Raw genomic sequence first — 22,998 nt, 5'->3', positions numbered from 1 at the left:
AATGCCAAGTTAAGTTCCTGTGAGCCTTCGACCACACATCAGCCAATCAATACATAACCTTGATGTATGTGTGTCTGTTTAAAGACACCTTATTTAACATATATTGTTGATTCACTAACACTGAATTCACAGCCAACAACACTATAACCTATGCCCAAATGAAGCATATCTGACGCACTTATTTCCTCCATAACGGTCATTACAATGTTTTTTGCACTTGGGATCACTAGACAGCTCTGAGCACGATGCCTGGGGTCTATTTTAAACAGAAAAATTAAAAAACAAACAAACAAACAAAAAAAACGGAATTGCAAAAAATATGGCACTAAATATACCACAAAAAGGACAGTCATTTGCAATATGAGAGCTGAAACAAGAAGACAGCGTGTCACCTTTTTCAGCCTTGGCTGGAAACATGCACCTTGGGCCAGTCATGGTTTTCACCATTCTGTGCATATCCATGAATGACCAGGAAAGCACTGTGAGTGTGAAATTTGGGGCATCAGTAAACTTTAATGAGGGGGCGTATTTGGAAATAAAGAATCCATGAATAATGAAGATTGACTGTACAGTCGGCCCTCTGTATTTGTGGGTTCCACATTCACGGATTAAATCAACCACAGATCGAAAATGTTCAGGGGCCGGGGAAAGAGTGGTGCGTCTGTCCTGAACAGGCACAGACTCTTTTTCTTGTCATTATTCCCCGAACAGTGCAATAGAGCAACTATCTACATGGCATTTACCTGACATAAAATGCTATAAGTAACCTAGAGATTATTTATTAAAGTATATAGGAGAGTTACATGGAAATACACCATTGTATATCGTTTTATATAAGCATCCATAGATTTTGGTATCCACAGAGGTCCCAGAACCAATCCCCCAAGGATAGCGAGGGACAACTGTATGTTGCCAACTAATTTTCAACACATTTCCATCTTGAATAAAGGAAAAAAAAAGAGGAACCCCAACCCTTACTCTCCTATCCCCGGCCAACGTGATCACCGAAGTGCTTGCAGTCCGTATAGCCTAGTTCTGCATCACCAGTTCTGGAACATCACCTGCCTAGAATCAAATGGTATATACTCTTCGTGCCTGGCTTCTTTTACTTATCAAACTGTTTTTGAGATTTACTCATGTTTTGTGTACTCGGTCCCTTCTTTCGTTTGCTGAGAAGTGTTCCATTCTATGGGTATATCATAATTTCTTTATCCATTGTTAATTTGCCTTGGATATTTCAAGTTTTCGGTTTGGGTTGTTGTCAGTAAAGCTACTCGTGTGTGCAAGTTTTCATGTGGACATGTGTTGTCGTTTATCTTGAGTAAATACCCAGAGTATGATCACTGTACATTTATCAGAGTTGTAGATTGTTGTATATTTATCAGGGTTTCTTTGCCTTAGGACTATGGACATTTTAGGCCAGATGATTTTTGGTTGTGGGACTGTCCTATGCACTGTAGGATGTTTAGTGATACCCCTGGCGTCTAGCCACTTGATGCCAGTAGCATCCGCTCTGTTACGGCAACCAAAAATATCTCCAGACATTGCCCCTGTTTGAAACCTGCTATAGAATTCAGTTACTGCAAAAGCAAACTCCTCCTTAAAGGAAACATCTTATCCTCAAATGCATAAATACAGCTCAGGGTTCCTTTGCAGGAGAAGCAAATCTTAGATCTTTCATTCATTCACTCGGAGGTTCTGTGTAGTGGGTTTCATTCAAAAATTACAAAGCCTTAGGCCCATTGTGTGTAGATGTTGAAAGCATATGGTAGTTTTATTAATAAATTTTGAGTTGTTTTGTTGTGGGTGCTACTGTCAGACACCAGTTAACACATTAGCCCAGTTCCTAGTTGATGTCCTTATAGCACTTATTGTATGGGCTTTTTAGCCAGGTCAAGACTCTGCTGTTACTGTCACATTTCTTTTCTTATCTGTGCTGTATACACATTTTTGGACAAGAAACATTAGCTTGCACTGTTTTCTAAGGCAGGTTGGTAAATGCTTGAGTAGTCATTTCGTTGGAAGAATTTATCACAGGCAAGAGTTTCACATGGGAACTCGGTATGTATTTTCTGATGAGCAATCACTTTGCATTTATTTTTGCAGGAGCTGCCATCAACAATCTAATTTTAGGTATCATCACCAGGGTCCATGCATGTGTAATTTTTACTGGATCTACATTCCTTTCATTGTTGAAATTAGTTGAATGATTCTATAATTTGCTTAAAATGCAGAGAAGATCATTTTGTAGCCATCTTTTAATTCACAGAGCTTGCGCTTATGTCACTGATTTTTATTTTTCCTGAAAGCCTTTAAAAAGTGTGAGGAGGACTCAGTTAGGTCTGTAACTTCCCAGGGAAGCAGCCTCCAAATCCTTGAGCAGCGTCACTCCCAGCCTCTCCTGACATGACCTGTTCTTGGTGTGATTGTCAGCAGTTCCAAAATGAACGTCTCTCCTGAGGCCGGAGACAGGAAGAAGCTGGGCTGCCATCCATGCAGGTTAATCCTGGGGGCATGCAGAGAGGCCTGGTGGAAGTTCTGGGAGAGGGCAGCCATACTGTCATTCTGGTTCCGTTTTCATGATTTTTAGGCTGTCTAGAAAAGAAGGCAGCACCAGTGGCCCGAATCCTCAACTACTTTTTTTTTGTTTTTTGTTTTTTTTTTGTTTTTGGTGACAGGGCCTCACTCTGTTACCTAGTCTGAAGTGCAGTGGCGCAGTTAGCTCACTGTAGCCTCGAACTCTTGAACTCAAGCGATCCTCCCACCCCAGCCTCCCAAGTAGCTATGACTACAGGCATGTACCACTCTACCCAGCTGCATGCACTGCCATGCCCAGATAATTTTTTGCAGAGACAGGGTCTCGCTGTGTTTCCCAGGCTGGTCTTGAACTCCTGCTCTCAAGTAATCCTCCCAACTTGGCCTCCCAAAGAGTTGGAATTACAGGCATGGCACCGCACCTGGCCAACAACTTCTTATTAAAATTATGAATGATGGCCGGGCGCGGTGGCTCAAGCCTGTAATCCCAGCACTTTGGGAGGCCGAGACAGGCGGATCACTAGGTCAGGAGATCGAGACCATCCTGGCTAACACGGTGAAACCCCGTCTCTACTAAAAAATACAAAAAACTAGCCGGGCGAGGTGGCGGGCACCTGTGGTCCCAGCTACTCAGGAGGCTGAGACAGGAGAATGGCCCGAACCCGGGAGGCGGAGCTTGCAGTGAGCTGAGATCCGGCCACTGCACTCCAGCCTGGGCGACAGAGCAAGACTCCGTCTCAAAAAAAAAAAAAAAAATTATGAATGCCAAGCTTTGTACGAAGCATTTCATATGCAGTCATGCATGGTATAACAATATGGATACGTTCTGAGAAATGTGTCGTTAGGCCATTTCATTGTTTTGTGAACATCACACACTAAGATGGTATAGCCTACTCTACACCCAGGCTGTATGGTCTGGTCTGTTGCTGCTAGGCCAGAAACCTACACAGCATGCTACTATACTGAATACTATAGGCAATTGTACCGCAATGATAACTATATATGTATCTAAACACAAAAGGTAGAGTGAAAATACAGCATAAAAGATTTTTTAAAAATAGCACACTTGTATAGGACCCTTACCACGAAAGGAGCTTGCAGGACTGGAAGTTGCTCTGGGTGAGTCAGTGAGCGAGTGCTGAGTGCATGCGAAGCCCTAGGACATTACCGTACACTACTGTACCCTGTGAACGTAGACTACACTACATTTATTTTTTTAAAACTTTTATTTCTTCGGTAATAAATTAACCTTAGCCTGTTCTTACTGTAACCTTTTTCCTTTATAAATTTTTTAAGTTGTGTAACTTTTTGACTCTTTCGTAATAACATTTAGCTTAAGCACAAATACATTGTACAACTATTCAAAAATAGTTTCTTTACGTCCTGATTCTGTAAGCTTTTTTTATTTTATTTATTTTTTTTTTTAGTTTTATTTATTTATTTTTTTTTTTTTTTTTTTTTTTTTGAGACAGAGTGTTGCTCTGTCGCCCAGGCTGGAGTGCAGTGGCCGGATCTCAGCTCACTGCAAGCTCTGCCTCCTGGGTTTATGCCATTCTCCTGCCTCAGCCTCCCGAGTAGCTGGGACTACAGGCGCCTGCCACCTCGCCCGGCTAGTTTTTTTTTTTTTTTTTTTTTTGTATTTTTTTTAGTAGAGACGGGGTTTCACCGTGTTAGCCAGGATAGTCTCGATCTCCTGACCTCGTGATCCGCCCGTCTCGGCCTCCCGAAGTGCTGGGATTACAGGCTTGAGCTACGGCGCCCGGCCAAGCTTTTTTTTTTTATTAAAACTGCTTTTCTTTTTAAATTTTTTTGGCTAAAATCAAAGACACAGCACATTAATGTAGGCTACACAGGGTCAGAATCATCAATATCACTGTCCTCCACCTGCACATCTTGTCCCACTGGGAGGTCTTCAGGGGCGGTAACATGGATGGAGCTGTCCTCTCCTCTGATAGCAATGCCTTCTTCTGGATACCTCATGAGGAACTGCTTGAAGCTGTTGTACAGTTAACTTATTTTTAGTAAGTAGAAGGAGTGCACTCTAAAGTAATAAAAGTATAGTGGAATGTAGTAAATACATAAATCTGTGACATCGTTGTTTATTGGCATTATGAAATAGTATGTACTGTACATAATGTTGTATGGGCCATACTATTATATGACTGGCATTGCATTAGGTTTATTTACGCCAGCATCACCACAAACACGTGAGTAATGTGTTACACTGTGACATTACAATGGCTGCAACGTCACTAAGTGATAGGACGCCCCCTCCATTATAATCTTCCAGGACCCACCTCATATATGCAGTCTGTCATTAACCAACATGTCGCCAAGTAGTGCGTGACTATGCATTATCTAATTTCATATATGTTGTCTAGTTCTGAGAAGTATCATAACAACTTTAAGAGGCATTTGCTGATAAGGAAGCAGACTCCAAGGATGGCCAGCCCCCAATCTCAGAGCTGGTATACAGCTGAGCAGAGGCAGAACCGAGCCTCTCAGCAAACTCCAGGCTCCAAGGTTGTTTGTTTGTTTGTTTGTTTGTTTTCTTTTCCCTGCTCAGCCAAAACTGTCTTCATCCAAATTGGAAACCCAGCCTAGCCTAAGATCTCCGGTCAGAAGTAGGTAGACTTTCAGACCAGCAGCCCCAGCTCAGACTTCTGCAGGATGTACATCATTGGGAATTCGTGATTAAGTGGCTAAATGATTTGTTTCTAAAACAGAGATGTACGCCGTCTGTGGCAAGGGGTTGGAGCAGGGCAAGAGCTGGGCAGGGGGCACATCGCCTTAAAGCCTCATGCACCGAAGAGCCAAACCGAAATACAGCGCTGCACACTGCAGGGGTGGTGGTGCAGGTGTGGAACCCTGTCTCGATGCCAAACCTGGGGGTCACAGCTATCCAAAGGCAGCCTCCAGAGAACACCTCGAACGTTTCTGCTTGTTTTCTCCCATCTATGCCACAGCCTGGCAGTCACTGGCCTCTGATTTAAAGAGTCGAGTTTGCGGGTAGTTTGCTAATTATGACCCAACGAGCACTTCTGGCTTCGGTTGGAGTGAGTGGGGTGTGAGCCAGCACACAGCCGTGGCCTCCCGCTGCCATCTGTGATTTAGAGCAAAATCTTTGAGAGAAGTATAACTGCCTGAATTACTGCTCTTTTATATGTTTTTAAATGAGAATGTAAAGGCCAAGGGCATTTTTGCCCATTTAATGCTATTAAATCCATCATTAAGTCTCTCACTGAACACTGGCTGATTTTAATGATGCCCTCAAGTACCGATCCTGGTGCTTGACTGTGTTAATATTGTTGTATATATAGATACAATAAATAATGCTTAGCTAAGATGCTATGAGAAGCATTGCTGCATGTATCAGTAAAAATAGTTGTACTAATGAGACCAAGTGTCAGGAACAGATGGTGTGGTAGGAATTCAGCCATTGCAGCTAAAGTTTGGGAAAGGACAAAACTCAATGGCACATTGAATCCATCACTAAAACCAGCCCGAATCCTCTAAATATTTTACAGCACGCTGGCATAAAAGGATTAGTTTGAAGTTGTAGTTTATTTTTTTTTACTATGCAACTTTATAGCACTATGGCATAAAACCCACAAATGTTTTTCAGTATCTGTTGTATTTACTGGCACCCACACCCCTGATTTCTGGGCAGAGTCACAATTATCAGCCTTATCCTTACTGCATTGCGCTGTCATACGTGCATTATTACCATATAAGATCGAGAAGTAAAAGGTGGAAAATCTTCATTTTTTTAAACATTTGTTGTTTTAAAGATGAACTTTATCTGAACATTCAATATTCTACCTTTTGCTTTATGGCCATGTTCATCTTTAATCATTGCAATAGCCACAACTGACATTTACGAATGTGCACTGACCTATTGTGTGCTGATTGATGGTGGCTTCAGTGCCAGTATCTCATGGAGCCTCACATTGGCCTCATGAGTCAAATGCCGTTATCAATCTCTGATCCCCATTTACAGATGAGGAAACTGAGCCTGAGAGATTAAACAACTTTCCCAAGAGTACAGAGAAGAAATGGCAGTCAGAGTAAAAAGCCCAAACCCTTCATCTCCCTACCGTGCTTTTGCAGAAAGCACCCGTAATTGTGGGAGATTTGAGAGTCCGCACTCAATGAACGGTCATGGGGCATCAGGCAGAGACTATGTCAATGGGGAACAGGCACTAAGTGAATTCAGGTTCTTCTTAAAGCACTTTGGGAGGTCAAGGCAGGCAGATCACTTGAGGTCAGGAGTTCAAGACCATCCTGGCTAACACGGTGAAACCCCATCTCTACCAAAAATTCAAAAAATTAGCCGGGCGTGGTGATACGTGCCTGTAATCCCAGCTACTCGGGAGGCTGAGGCAGGAGAATCGCTTGAACCTGGAGGCTGAGGTTGCCGTGAGCCGAGATCATGCTGCCGCACTCCAGCCTGGGTGACAGGGCACGACTGTCTAAAAATAAAATAAAATAAAAAATCATTTTAAGGTTCATGCTGATTCAAACTCTCAGAATTTCTTGAGTGTATGTGAAGAGTAGGAAGTTTTCTGAAGAGTTCTAAACTCTTCCACATATTCAGTGGAAGGAGACAGCAGAAAAGCCTTTTATCTACAACAGTTTTTAGAACTTTTAAGTTAAAGAAACCTGAGGGGAAATAAAAATGTCCCCCTTTTATTGCCCATGTAGAACCTCTGATGAGAGTCAATTGTAAAAAGAGAAGAGGAATAAGGAGAGAGTAAAGTTTTATTATTTCTAAGCTAATCTTCCTGTCTCTGGTAGTTGTAACCTTTACAGGTAATTTTTGGAGGTTTGGATATAATTTTCTAACTAACGCTGTCCTTATAAAGGCAGGTGGAATCCACTTCTGTGCTATTACTTTAAATTTGGAAATGGCCATTTAATGTGAGTGTGGCAGTAAGGTATAGCATAAATTTTCATTTGTCGTGGACTGCATGACTGTAATTTTCTATTTCACTCGCTTTCTGTTATAGAGGTCCACGTAGATTAGAACTTGGAATGGCTTTGCCAGAGTTCAGTTAGGAACAGACAAGCTAATTCAGGCTGACCTGCAGTAACTGGAACTCACTGTCCTGCTCTTACCACACCTGCATCCTCTCCTGGCTGCCGGGACACAAGCAGGGATGTAAAGGAGGATAAGTGACTAAAACCTCACGTGTGCAAACACTCAGCAACATGCAACGGTTTAAATAAACAACAGTCCGGATAATTGCAGAGCTGGAGTAAAGGAGTGAGGAAACGCACTAGCCAAGGTAGCAAACACATATTTGCAAAGAGGAAGCCCAACACAGCCTCCCGATCAGGTTATCGTGAGTTTTTAAATCCTAGTAACTTAAAATGTACTCACCTCACGATCAGCCTGTAGAGATCACCTAAAAGGTATGGACTGAATGATAGGACAATACAGTCACATTTGGTGTATACTTATTAATACTTCAGATCCTGACATAAAAAGTGGCTGAGAGAAAAGGTGTCCACATTATTCAGTAGAATAAAATTGCTCTTGCAGTGAAATGCCTGGTAGAGCTTGTTCTCCCAAATGCCGATAGCCTAAGATTTTAAAGTTGAGAAACAGAATGTCTTAATACTGCACAAAGCTTTATGTCATTCGAATATCATACTAGCATGTAAGGTGAACTTGCATACTTCACTGACCTATGCACTTTTATTTGCCATCCGGTCACCCTTTGCTCTGAGCTTGTTTCAGGCCTCTAGAGGCGCTAACTCCCGGGCCTTGTATCTTTCATTTCCTTTCTTTTTTTTTTTATTTATTTATTTATTTTTTTTTTTTTTGAGTCGGAGTCTCGCTCTGTCGCCCAGGCTGGAGTGCAGTGGCCGGATCTCAGCTCACTGCAAGCTCCGCCTCCCGGGTTCACAGCATTCTCCTGCCTCAGCCTCCCGAGTAGCTGGGACTACAGGCGCCCGCCACCACGCCCGGCTAATTTTTTGTATTTTTTTAGTAGAGACGGGGTTTCACCGTGTTAGCCAGGATGGTCTCGATCTCCTGACCTCATGATCCGCCCGCCTCGGCCTCCCAAAGTGCTGGGATTACAGGCTTGAGCCACCGCGCCCGGCCTCATTTCCTTTCTGTGCTGTGTAGCACAGGCGCTTTGTGACACTGCCTGTGCTCTATCATATTTAGAGCCTGCGGGGGTTTGGCAGGATAGTACTACACTGAAATATACACACATGCCCCGTGACAACCCAAAGAATGCCTCCAGACTATCCACGAGGGTGCTGAAAACGGCAGACCTGTGGAGACTCACCCAAACCTTGTTTCTAGACGAGAAACTATCAGAGAGGACAAAGTTCTGGTAACTGGGCTGACTGGGCTTGGTTCTGATTGACAGATGCTGTGTCCTGATTCCCTGAGGGGCTTTGGGGCTTAACCCCCCTGCTAGTCACTTATGCTAGAGCTGCTGGCAAGGTGAATGCAAGACTGGCTTCTCAGCAAGGCATCTGCAGAGGTTACCTTAGTGTTTTCTTTGAATGCTTTTCAGAAACACCTGGGTGTGCTTAAAAAGTAACTTTTTGATCAGAGAGAGTTAAGGCAGCTTCAAAAAGTACTTGCGGTGGGCAACGTATAATTGATGAAATACAATATCTATGTTTAGCACATAGTGGGTGCTGAAAGGGTGTGTTGATTTACCACTCAAGTCAGGTATGGGAGACCCTCTTGAATCTCTTTCCCTTTCCAGGGGGGCCTTGTCATGTACCAGAGCAAGTATAAAATATTTTAGAAAAGTGGCTGGATATATACCTTCAGGATGGTCTCTTGACCATCCTTTCGTTTTCTGGAAGTTTCTGCAAATGACAGCTTCCACATCACGAATTCCAGAAAGACAGCTCTGGATTCCAGAAAAGCAGTCAGGCTAAATGATTGGCTACAGATGGTTTGAGCAAAGATACGGTTTGGTTGATAAAAGAACACGTGTTTCGTCAGTGGCCAGCATGGCTTAGTCCTCAGGACAGTGTGAGGCAGACATGAATCCTCCTGTGCCATGTATTCCTCTGCTCTCACAGGGCATCTTTCTTCTCATGAGAGAGGCCAGAGTTCCTGAGATGGGTGAGTTCCCTCACACTACAGCAGCACAGCCACTAGTACCCAAATACAGAATTTACATTTACACCCTCTCCTTTGCATTGTCTACCCAGCGTCCCCAGACGCTGACAATGCGTGAGCCCCTCGGGACAGGCAGGCTCTAGAAGAGGAGGTGGTGTGCAACAGCTTTTCAGAATCTCCACAGTTGGAACCCCTCAAGTTTGGAGGAGGATTTTAAAGGGGACTTGAGAGGTAGGGGTTGGCAGTGCATGGCAATTGTCAAACTTTGGGATAGAGCAAAAGCTTTATTACCGTTTGAAAGTTGGGTAAATAGTGAGCCTTTCTCATTTACTTCTCTGCTCATTGTCTGTTTTCCTGTCAATAATGGATTTTATCTACTACTATCCTCTGCCAAAGATATGCCAAGGAAAGATAAGGCCAGCCTGGGCGCCAGGTACCAAGCAGCCATTCACGTCTTTAATCCCCCGTAAAATTCTCAGAAGCCCTAGGAACTTTTCTAGAACAGCAAGGCAAGACAGACTTTTTGGATGTTTAAAACTATTTGTTTGGAAAATGTTTGTGCTTAAGAAAACAGATCTTCTACACACTCATGCGCCAAAATAAGAATTTGTGTCTTTTTTGCTTCTGGATATCTGAATGCCATTCGTTTAAAATATTTTGTGTGTTATTGTGGGTTTGAGAACCCTAATGTTACCTGCAGAAGTCTTGTGTCTGAGTTTGCCGTGAACACTGCGTTTGTACGTGTGTTGGGATGGAGGTGTTCATCCACAAACCCAATTACCAGTAAAAATGGTCAAATATCAGAAGAGAGGCCTGAGCCTTTGATGTTAAACTCAAAGTAAAGCATAGAAGGAGTTGAGCAAATGCTTTTTGACTGGCTCTCTTGAGAACCAGAGTTGTAGGTCAAAGTTGACAAAAGTTTCAGAAGCAGTTTCAGATGGATCGCCGTGGAAAAGCTTTGCAGGGCCCTGGAAGGCCCCTCTTCCTATGGTGGCAGCACAGCTCAGGCAGTGTGTCCTGCACATGTTCACTGGGGACTTTGTACCGTCTTTTAAAAGTTTAACTCTGACCTTGTGCTTTCTGAGTTCTGTTCCTTCTACTCTCTCATGCTGGCAGAATTAGTGCCTTAAAAAAATACCAGAAAGGGAATCCTGTTTTTTTATTTTATAATGTTCGCTAGCATTTACAGATGTTTGGGCCAAAGGGCTTTCGGTAATGTCTACATTTAAGCCTTTCAGGTGCACTCTGTTAACAGTTATTACAATGTGGGGACCCCAACTCCAAAAGAAAACTGTCTTCATGCCCAAGGGGAAATGGAAGATCAAAGCATTGGCCTGAATGTAAAGAAGACATGTAAAGAAAAAGAAAAAAAACCCTTTCAGGTTTCTGAGGCAATCGTTTTTAGTGTGTGTGTGTTCATTTATTTGAACTGAAGTTCCCCGGATAATAAAGTTCTACATAAGCTTGAATGTCACACAGGCTAGCAGTATTCACCCCAGCATTTCCCTCGCCTCATATTATTCCCACCTTACAGAAAATAGAATTATAAGTTTTTTTCTCTTTATTTGGATTTCTGTTAAGTTTAAATCACTTTCTAATATTTTGCTATACTTAATCTAGTAACAAATGCAAATGCCCTTGTGCTATAATATGTGTTTACCCACATCTTGGTTTCTTCTTTTATTTCATTCATTCATGCATTTATTCATTGAGCAAATGCGTTTGGTGCCTCTACTGTGTGCCAGCATCATCTTCTAGACCCCAAAACAAGCCGGCAAACATTTTCTGGAAAGGACCAAATGGTCAACATTTTAGGCTTTGAGGGCCATTCAGTCTCTGATGTGATTACTCAGTTATACCTTTGTAGCACAGAAGCACCCATGGATAACAGCAGTGAATGAAGTGGTATGGCTGTGTTCCAGTAAAACATAATTTAAAATAATGTGGCAGGCCAGTTTGGCCTGGCAGCCATTGTTTTGCTGACCCAGTCCTAAGATATAGCAATGAACAAACAGAAAGTTTCCTGTTCTCATGATATTTACATGTTAGCGACGGGAGACAAGAAACAGATAAACCAATAAATATATAAATATTAGGCAGTGATAAGTGCTAAGAAGGAAAATAAGGCAAGGTGAGGCAATAGAGAATAACTGGGCTGGTATTATGTAAGAAAGGGCAGACGGGGAGGCCCTCTCTGCTGAAGTCGTGGTTGAGCAGAGACCTATCAAGTAGGGGAGGGAGTGGCATTGCTGTCATGGAGGGGGATGGACAGGCCAAGGGAACAGCAGGTGCAAAGGTCCTGAGGCAGGCACCTGTTTGGTTTGTTTGAAGAAAATCATTGTAACTAAACTACAGTAAGTAAGGGGAGAATGATGAGAACTGAGTCATGGAGGGAACCAGGGCCAGATGCAAGAACTTTGGGTTTTATTCTCCGTAAGATAGGAAGATATCATTCTCTGTAAGACAGGAAGCCACATCAGCAGAAGACTGACATGATCTGTTTGTGTTTAAATGATCCCACTGGCTGCTATAGGGAGAAGAGGCTTGTCAGGGAACAAGGGTGGAAGCAGGAGACCTCAGGAAAAGTCAGATGAGAGATGACAGTGGCGTATACTAAGGTGGTGGCCTTGGAGGTCACAAGTGACTAGATCCAGGATACATTTTGAGGGTTGGGCTGTCAGGATTCACTAATATATTGCATGCTTAGGGTGAAAGAAAGAGAGAAGTCAAGATGAGTCCAGGGTTTGGACCTGAGCAACTGGAAGAATGAAGTTGCCATTCACTAAGATGGGGAAGACAATGGAAAAAGCAGGTTTGTGGTGGAACTCAAGAGTTCAGTTTTAAATGTGTTAACTTAGGGTTCTATTCAGATATCAGAGCGGAGGTAGCTGGGAAGCAGTTAGATGCACAAGCTTGGCATTCAGGCGAAAGGTATAGTTTTGGCAGGGTAAACGTGGCCAGGATGAGATCATCCAGAACATAAGTATACCTGGAAAACAGAAGCAATTGTAGAGCCAAACCCTGGGTTGCACAGTCATATAAAAATCAGGAAGGTGAGAAGGATCTTACAAAGGAACCTGGGAAGGAGAAGCTAAGAGTAGATATTTTGATGGCCAGGAGGAAAGTGATCCATTGAGGAGAGAATTATTTACTCAAACAGAGTGCTGAGAGGTTCCGTAGGCGGGAAACTGAGAATCAGCCCCAAGAATGCCAGACTGGCATCAGCTCGAAGCACAGACTGGAATCGGGACAGGGAGTTTAGACGGAGAGTTTTGCTATAAAGAGGAGCGGAGAAATGGGATGGTTGCTCTAGTCTGCTGTGAGGTCAAGGGAGGGTGTTTGGAGATGGGAGATAAGTCCTGCTCTTCCTACAGTGATCAGAATGACCCACAGAAGGGATTATGAACAGATGCTCATTAAACACTTCGGTGACTTCCGTGGTCCTTCAGATGCTGGGATTCCAGTTTTGAATGAGACGTGTTCTTCATCTTTTCTTGTAATGATCCTGCAGCTATCTTTTCAGTATAACTATAACACTCTGTCTGTGCATGTGACTATTTAGACCGGAAATGAGAAGACCTGAATCCGGGTCCTGGCTCTGCCATTTGCCAATGTTGTATCCTTGGAGAAGTTTCTGAGCTTTTGTTTCTTTACTTGTGAAATGAAGACTAATAATAATAACTGTGTGCTCAGAAACAGAAAATCGAATACCACATGTTCTTACTTACAAGTGGAAGCTAATCAACGGGTACACATGGACATACAAAGCAGAATAATAGACCATGAAAGGTGGGAGGGTGGGAGGGGAATGAGGGCTGAAAAACTACCTACTGGGTACAGTGTTTATGCTTCGGGTGATGGGTTCACTAAAAGCCCAGACTTCACCACTACCCAGTGTATGCTTGTAAGAAACCTACACTTGTACCCCCTGAATACACAAAAATACATAACTGACTAATAAGAATAATAACTGTGTGGTCACTTACCCAGGGTTTTTTGTTTGTGAAAATTCCCTGAAAAATGTGAATCACCGCATTGGTATGTAATATTATGAGCGTATTTATCATCTTCTTGTTGTTTTGAGAATTTATTTCTTTGGGATTTATGCCAAGAATTCAAAGTTGATTTTATATATTGAAATTAATAGAACATACTCTAACTATAAATAAATGATAACAGCCATATGGCCATCTCCATAGGTACAGAAAAAGCATTTGACAAAATCCTAACACCCATCCATAATAAAAACATGCAACAAACCAGCAATAGAGGCAGCCCTCCTCTAGCTAGAACAGATACCCATGGAAAACCCACAGCTAACGTCATGTTTAATGATAAAAGAGCAAATGCTTTCTCCCTAAGATCAGGAGCTAAACAAGGGTGTCTGCTCACTACTTCCAGTCGTGTTATCCTGGAAGTACTAGCCAGAGCACTTAGGCAAGAAAAGAAAAGGCATCCAAATTGGAAAGGAAGAAGTAAAACTGTCTCTAATACACAGATAACATTATCTTCTATATAGAAAACCCTGAAGAGCCACCCCCACCACACACACAAACACAATCATAGGTAATAAAAAAAGTTTGGCAAAGTTGCAGAATACAAGATCAATATATACAAAAATCAGTTTTATTTCTATACACTAGCAATGAGCAATTCAAAAAATGAAATTAAGGAAATTTCATTTACCATAGCATCAAAAGGATAAAACACTTAGCAATAAAGTTAACCAAGAAAGTGCAAATACTTGTACACGGACAACTAGAAAACATTGTTGAAAGAAATTAAAACTTAAAAAAGTGGGAAAATGTTCTATGCTCATGGATAGGAAGACTTAATATTGTTAAGTTAGATTCTCAGACCGATGACATGTAGATCACATTGATAATCACATGAATGAAAGAACATCTAGAGATGGGAGTGGGGAGATACAGGCTGGCAAGCATTGTCCCAGCCAGTTATGGTGGGAGTGGGGTGGCATCCTGCTGGTGTGGTTATGCGTGAATACATCTATTGCTTTCTATGTGTGCTGTTCATCCCCTCTGTTTCTGCCTTTCTGAGGCAGCTTGCGTCATCCCTTCCTTGTGTCGATTGTACATTCCTTCATGTTCTGAACAAATATTGTTGAGCTTCACCCAGTGCCAGGTACTGTGTAAACTGCTGGGGAAAGCCACAGACCTGAAGGAGGTAAGAGATGAGAAGGAGGAGGAGGAAACCAGAGGAAGACAGAGGGAGAAGGGTGTTCCGGGCAGACGGAGCTCCAGGCAGGGTCCAGAAGGGATGCAATGTGCAGGAGTCACTCTGGCTTCGGTGCTTCCAAGACTGCTCTGCCTTCTGGCTCTCAGGCCTGGAACGAGCCGACCGAAACCTGTCTTTATGGCACAGTCAGACCTGGAGGAGCCCAGCCATATGGACGTGCACACTGCCCATTTGAACTGGCAGTGCTGGAACTAATTTTTGCAGGTTTTTTGCTTTTGCTTTTTTTTTAACGACCCCAGGGCCTGCTTCAGTAATGCTGTGCAAACGGAGCCTGCGCTCCCAGGGCCAGAGTGTACAGGACACAGCCTGTGGCGCTTCTACTCTGTGGGGCTACTGGGAGCTGGTAGAAGGCAGCCAACTTGTTTGTGTGCGTGAAGACACGGCCTACAGGTAGCTTGCCTGACCGAGACCAGCTCTTCAGAGCATTTTCATAGAGACAGAAAGCAAAGGAACCAGGTGGAAAGCCTACCAGATGTTGGAGGCGAAGAGCTAGCAATCCTTACCTGAGATATTTGAAAGAGTTACGAATGAAGAACCTTGTACATAACATCTATTAGAGAAACTTACCAGGGCAGGCAGATGGGAATGCTTAACCCAACCCAAGTAAGGACACAATTATCCAGTGCAGTGTACTCCTTTGAGAAAAGCCCAAGGACCACTCCCCATGACTCAGGCATCTGAGCCCTGGAATGCAGCAGCATTCAGTCTGTAGATGCCCAGGGTCTAGGGATTCAGGACTCTGAACATGCACCCTTCAGAGTGGCACCAGCCACTGTCTGGTATCAACTGTCTTTAAAGCCCAGCAGGAAGGACCTGGAGTCAAGTAGGATCAAGCAAACATTTTGGAAAAATGGAAGGTTTCCTCTGTGCAGAAAGAACTGTGGTCTCCTAGTGGCACTCTCCCAGGATGCTCCTGGAAAGGAATCAGGTAAATGAGAGGACCTGGGTGGGAACTTAGCATGGAGACTTACGGGTAGGAAGTTCTCGGAAGATGCTCACACCCTGCCTGCTTTGTGTGGCACTGGCTACTGCCACTCACAGCGGGCTCTGACTTTGCTCAATTCCAAGCATCACCTCTCGTCCCTCATTTGGAATTTGCCACACATAACTGAGGGACTGTTGTGCTTTTACGTATGTGCATTTGTAGATTCCTATCTCCCCAGCTGCCCTGTAAGCTTCTTTAGAGCAGGGTCCATGCTTCCAATTTTCTGTGCCCCTTGACATGCTCAGCCCCGTGCCCCGCACAAACCCTTCATCAACTCATGTAGACAGTGATCCTGATGCTGATGATGGTCTGATTTTCTACCTTATGCAGGCTGCTGTCGGATGCCTCAGAGCTGAGCCCTTACAAATTTTGGCTGGAGTCTACCATTGAGCCCCAGATGGAGCTATTTGTTGTGCAGACAGGAATAATAAAAGATGATTTTAGCAGGTTTTTTTTGTGGTTGTACCAACAGCCCTTCATCTGAGAGCCTGGAGCCCACTGCCGGAATGGTAGAAATAGCTTGCTTCCTCATGCCAGTTCCCTCTCCATTGTAATTAGGAAGTTGGCTTGTCTGAAATATAATTTCACAGGTGCAGGATTCATCCTCGACAGGTGATTATGTTTTGATTTTTGTCATCACGTGTAAAACAGAGCGGGGAAAGAATTCAGACCATAAAGCATATTCCACTCCAAATGAGATATTAGTGTTAAAAATTCTTCAGTGTTGCTAAATATTTACCCAATACAGCGTTTCTACCTTCTGCCAACCTGAAGCATTTTCTTGGCAAATGTGCCTCCTCTGGAACTTTGCAAGTCTTTCTGCATTGCTCCTCTGACTACAGAAACACAACCATCTGTCTGTGCTAGGTAAACAAACTGACCCCTACTCTTCTGTGGTTTTTAAACCTTTGTTTTCATTTCTTGAAATTTGCCCAAAATAATTTTGACTCTGCTGCTGCTTCTTTGTTAGGAGCCAAAGAGACACCATTAGAAGGAACTCCAGGAACACTGAGTGCATTCCTTTTCTCCCCGGTGCTATTTGAAACCCCTCTGAGAGTTGTATTTGAAAAGTTCCCCACGCTTTCCTTCCTCCTGAGACACAGTCATGCATTTTCACATGTCTCCTACTGTTGTATTATTTTATCATTCTACTATGGAAGCTTGGTATTTTTAAAGCGTCGGGTTTATTTTAAAGTTTATATTTGCCCAGAACTAAACTAGTGTTCTACCACAACTGGGTCACTGGGTATTGACTTGTTTCCTTCGATGTGCTGGTTGCTAGATTCATTTTTAAAAAGAAGTATTCGTGTTTGGGAGTATTTTTAGTGCATTCAAGGAGCTCCTGTCCTTGGAAATAGTCGTCTTGAGAATCTAAATACTCATTCTAATGATGTTGTCATCTTTCAAGAATTCCTATAATGGCTTTTTTTTTTTTTTTTTTTTTTTTCAGAGCAAGAAGCATGAGCCATGAGGAATGGCATCCTGAGTTGGGTTTTTTTTTTTTCTTCCAACTTTTAAGTTCTGGGGTACATGTGCAGGATGTGCAAGTTTGTTACATAGGTAAATATGTGCCATGGTGGTTTGCTGCACCTATCAGCCCATCACCCAGGTATTAAACTCAGTACCTATTAGCTATTCTTCCTGATTTTTTCCCTCCTCCCACCTCCTCCCTCCCTCTAACAGGCCCCAGTGTGCGTTTTTCCCACACATGTGTCCATGTGTTCTCATCATCTAGCTCCCACTTATAAGTGAGAATGTGCAGTATTTGGTTTTCTGTTCCTGTGTTAGTTTGCTAAGGATGAAGGCCTCCAGCTCCATCCGTGTCCCTGCAAAGGACATGATCTCATTCTTTTTTATGGCTGCATAGTGTTCCATGGTGTATATGTACCACATTTTCTTTATCCAGTGTATCATTGATGGGCATTTAGGTTGATCCCATGTCTTTGCTATTGCTAATAGTGCTGCAGTGCACAAACACGTGCATGTGTCCTTTATAATGAACAATTTCTCTTCCTTTGGGTAATACCCAGTAATGGGATTGCTGGATCAAATGGTATTTCTGCCTCTTGGTCTTTAAGGAATTGCCGCACTGTCTTCCACAATGGTTGAATTTACACTCCCACTAACAGTGTGAAAGCATTCCTTCTTCTCCACAACATTGCCAGATGTTGTTTTTTGACTTTTTATTAATAGCCATTCTGACTGGTGTGAGATAATATCTCATTGTGGTTTTGATTTCTATTTCTCTAATGATCAATGATGTTGAGCTTTTTTCATGTGTTTGTTGGCTGCGTGTATGTCTTTAGAGAAGTGTCTGTTCGTGTCCTTTGCCCACTTGTTCATGGAGCTGTTTATTTCTTTCTTGTAAATTTGTTTAAGTTCCTTATAGATGCTGGATGTTAAACCTTTGTCAGAGGTATAGATTGCAAAAATTTTCTCCCATTCTGTAGGTTGTCTGTTTACTCTGTTGGTACTTTCTTTTGCTGTGCAGAAGCTTTTTAGTTTAATTAGATCCCATTTGTCCATTTTTGCTTTTGTTGCAATTGCTTTTGGCATCTTTGTCATGAAATTTTTGCTTATGCCTGTGTCCTGAATGGTATTGCCTAGGTTTTTTCTAGAGCTTTTTTAGTTTTGGGTTTTACATTTAATTCTTTAATCCATCATGAGTTGATTTTTTGTATATGGTGTAAGGAAGGGGTCTGGTTTCAGTTTTCTACATATTGCTAATCAGTTCTCTCAGCATCATTTATTTTTATTTTATTTTATTTTATTTTATTTTATTTTTTGAGACAGAGTCTCGCTCTGTCGCCCAGGCTGGAGTGCAGTGGCGCCATCTCCGCTCACTGCAAGCTCCGCCTCCCAGGTTCACGCCATTCTCCTGCCTCAGCCTCCCGAGTAGCTGGGACTACAGGCACCCGCCACCACGCCCAGCTAATTTTTTGTGTTTTTAGTAGAGACAGGGTTTCATTCTTTGTATTTTTATTAGAGACGGGGTTTCACCATGTTAGCCAGGATGGTCTCGATCTGCTGACCTCATGATCCACCCGCCTTGGCTTCCCAAAGTGCTGGGATTACACGCCCGGCCTCAGCACCATTTATTAAATAGGGAATCCTTTCTCCATTGCTTGTTTTTATCAGATTTGTCAAAGATCAGATGATTGTAGGTGTGTGGTCTTATTTCTGGGTTTCCTATTCTGTTCCATTGGTCTGTATGTCTGGTCTTGTACCAGTACCATGCTGTTTTGGTTACTGTAGCCTTCTAGTATAGTTTGAAGTTGGGTGGTGTAATGCCTCCGGCTTTATTCTTTTTGCTTAGGATTAGGATTGCCTTGGCTATTCGGGCTCTTTTTTGGTTCCATGTGAATTTTAAAATAGTTTTTTCTAATTCTGTGAAGAATGTCAGTGGTAGTTTAATGGGAATAACATTGAATCTATAAATTGCTTTGGGCAGTATGGCCATTTTCATGATATCGATTCTTCCTGGGCATGAGCATGGAATGTTTTTCAATTTGTTTGTGTCATCTCTGATTTCTTTGAGCAGTGGTTTGTAGTTCTTCTTGAAGAGATTCTCCACTTCCCCTGTTAGTGATATTCCTAGGTATTTTATTCTCTTTGTGGCAGTTGTGAATGGGAATTCCTTCATGATTTGGCTCTCAGCTTGCCTGTTGTTGGTGTATAGAAATCCTTGTGATTTCTGCACATTGATTTTATATCCTGAGATTTTGCTGCAGTTGCTTATCAGCTTAAGAAGCTTTTGGGCTGAAATGATGGGGTTTTCTAGATATAGGATCATGTCATCTGCAAACAAAGATAATTTGACTTCCTCTCTTCCTATTTGAATACCCTTTATTTCTTTCTCTTGCCTGATTGCCCTGGCCAGAACTTCCGATACTATGTTGAATAGGACTGACTTTTGATCAGTTTTGATCCAGAACTGCTCTCACTAGCTTCATCAGCCACTTCAGTTAAGGCTTGGCCCTGAGTAACTTTTGTCTCTTTGTTAATTCATATCCACTCTTAACTCTGAGATTCCCCCACCCCCATCACACCAACCTGCACCCCCACCACCCCAACGCCAGAAATTGACGTAGCACAGTTCCCAAAGAAGAACTCAAAAAACATTTGAGCACTCCAGGCATTTTAGGAATAAAAGACTCACCTGCCTAGGTGACAGCTTTGTAGCAACAACAACAAAAAATTATAGGAATTTACGTTATAGGAGGTAGTTTAAGAATCCGTCTCGTTGTCTTATCCTACCTCACAAGCTAAGTAACCATTTGCTCATTTTGTAATTCTTTAATGAGCACCTGGCTAAGCTTGGCACTGGAGAAGCAGCAGTGAACTAAACAGAGGGGGTCTCTGCCCTCAGAAAACTTAGCTGTGGTCTCAATCGGCGGATTGAGTGCTGCAAACTGTTAACACTGTAGACATTGAGAGAAAGGAACTTAAGAAGAGGAGGCAGTGAGCAGGTGTTTCCTGAGCAGTGTGAGTCTTCTTGAAGGAAAATGTGATAGAAGGGTAGGATGTGGATGGGGAAGTGACAACAGGTGAGCAGAGCCTGCAGGTGAGAGCCGCAGAGCCTCCTTCCTGTGAGCGGGAGTGGGAACCTGGCCTGTCTGAACCCAGGCTCCCATGAGGAATGGTGGGAAGCACGCCAGACACTCAGTGGCCAGGGCAGGCCTGAGACGAGGCTGAGAACTTGGATCTAGTCTAACAGACAGCCACCAACCCTCTCAGGCAGGAAAGGTGTCTTGGGGAAGATTAATCTGGTGTCAGGATTGATGGCCTTTCCCTTAGCTGCAGTCGCCCCTTCTTTGTGTTCAACTTCATTTAACGATAGATGGTTCTAGAATTAGCCGGAGACTAGGACCTTAACTTCCCAGGTTTGGGAAGCAATTTGAGAATTAAGTCATGGTTGTTTAACTCTGAAATAAAAGTGGTGCTAGGCTTAGCCATATCACTTCAGGCTGGTCAGAATCATTTTTCTTTTAATTGCTACCATGTGTTCCTGAGGAGATACAGAAGAAACAACAAATGCCAGAAAAAGGAAGGGGCAAGTGTGCAAACGTTAAGATCTTGGTTATATATTGATACGAGATTTCCAGAGCAAATACTTTCTGTTTCTCTCCCTGAGAAGACCGAACATAGTCAGGCAATTTCTATGTAAAGTTCAGGGAGAATCCTGGCATGTATTTGTGCAACATTGTTCTTGGGGCAGGGTGGAATGGGTTCCATCTGATTCACTCCCTTCTTTTGGCAGACACTTTGACTATCACAGTTCTTCTCATAGGACTTACCGATGGGAAGCCAGAGGCCCCGCAGACCAAGCACATGGCCTGGTCAGAGCAAAGCTCCCCATTTGCCTTCCCTGCCTCTCAGGCCCCTGCCACCTCGCCCAGGGCTCATCGCCGCTCTTTTCTTCCTCTTCTCTCCTTTCCTATTTTGTCCCACTTCTTGTTTTCCGAGGCGGAGGAGGATGGGAAAGGGGATCAGAGTTGAGTACGAGACGAGAGGACCAAGAAGGCAGGAATACTGCGTGTTGACTGCATTCACACTTAAGAAATCCTGCCGAAGCTCATTGTTCTACATTAAGTGACATATTTATGGTTTCCAAAACAGTAATTTCTCAGAAAACCCCAGTTAGCTATTCTTATCGCTGTTTTGCAGACTGAAGGGACATAGAAGGGTGCAGTAGCCCCTGCCCTGCATTCTATCTGCTGTATCACAAGTGACTGAGAGGCCTTGGGCAGCTCACAGAGCTTCCTGGGGCCGGGTGTCCTCATCAGAAAATTTAGAAACACATCACTTCCTGGGGTTGTCTTCACCTCCAGAGTCCACGGTTCCCTGTGGCTCTGAGACCAGAGTCCATGTCTCCTCATTCCGAGTTCCACTTCTTTATACCATGTTATTCTTTTGTCTCTGAGAGCTTTAAAATATTGGGGGAAATCATAAAGTCTTAAAACATAAATATCATATAAACAAGGTGACCTTTAAAATGCTTTTGTGGGAACTTTGCATCTCTGGAATGTGTTGCTGTATCCATTTGTGCCAGCCTTCTTCCTACTCCGAAACTGCTCTTGTCAGGACACCAGGACTGAGACATCTCCCCTGGCTTGCTATTGAGTCTGAATTGCTCTGGGTTTTTTGTTATTTTGGTTTTTTTTTTTTTCCTTCATTTTTTAAGTTCTGGGATACATGTGCAGGATATCCAGGTTTATTGCATAGGTAACGTGTGCCTCGGTGGTTTGCTGCACAGATCAACCCTTCACCCAGGTATTAAACCCAGTGTCCATTAGCTATTCTTCCTGATGATCCCCCATGACAGGCCTCGGTGTGTGTTGTTCCCCCCGATGTGTCCATGTGTTCTCATCGTTCAGCTCCCACTTAATAAGTGAAAACGTGCAGTGTTTGGCTTTCTGTTCCTGCATTAGTTTGCTGAGGAGAACAGCTTCCGGTTCCATCCATGCCCCTGCAAAGGACATGATCTTGTTCCTTTTTATGGCTGCATAGTATTCTGTGGTGTATATGTACACATTTTCTTTATCCAGTCTACCATTGATGGGCCTTTGGGTTGATCCCATGTCTTTGCTATTGTGAATAGTGCTGCATGAATTACTCTGTTTTTTTTTAAAGTGTCCATAAGCCGGGTGCTCATCACCTGTTCCATTTTCATCACTGACTATGCCAGAGCACACGCAATCTCCCTCCTCCACCTGCACAGTCAGGCTCCGTTCCCACTGTCTGAAGAGCCACACTTAGGTGGGTTCTGACACCTCCTCCAAAACCTGCTGTGCCTTCTCTGTGTGCACTTTGCCCTAAGTCAGAAAGCTCTTTCTCTTCTCAGTACCACTATTATACTCATAGTCTGCAGGACGTAATTAAGCACCAAGTATCCGTCATTTTTTTTCAACTTTAGAAGATACAGTTTGTGTATCAAAATACTAACCCATTTCAACTGTGCAATTCAGCGATATATAGTAAATTTAGTAAATTTACAGTTATACAGTCATCATCATCATATAGTTTTAGAACACTTCTCCACCCTAATAAGATTCCTTATGCCCACTCTGTGTGTGTGTATATGTGTGTATGTGTGTGTGTATGTGTGTGTGTATGTGTGTGT

The 22,998-nt window shown here is 43.0% G+C and overlaps 1 protein-coding gene across 4 annotated transcripts in view; it reads left to right on the top strand.

The window, feature by feature from the left end:
• The window catches only part of AFF3 (ALF transcription elongation factor 3), a 580,285-nt gene that overhangs the window by 316,385 nt on the left and 240,902 nt on the right, over positions 1 to 22,998 (top strand). The gene's annotated exons all lie outside the window — the stretch shown is intronic.

This window comes from Macaca mulatta, chromosome 13, assembly GCF_049350105.2.
Source record: "Macaca mulatta isolate MMU2019108-1 chromosome 13, T2T-MMU8v2.0, whole genome shotgun sequence".
Classification (NCBI taxonomy): domain Eukaryota; kingdom Metazoa; phylum Chordata; class Mammalia; order Primates; family Cercopithecidae; genus Macaca; species Macaca mulatta.
The sequence above is the reverse complement of the archived record's forward strand: the minus strand, read 5'-3'. Positions and strand labels throughout refer to the sequence as shown.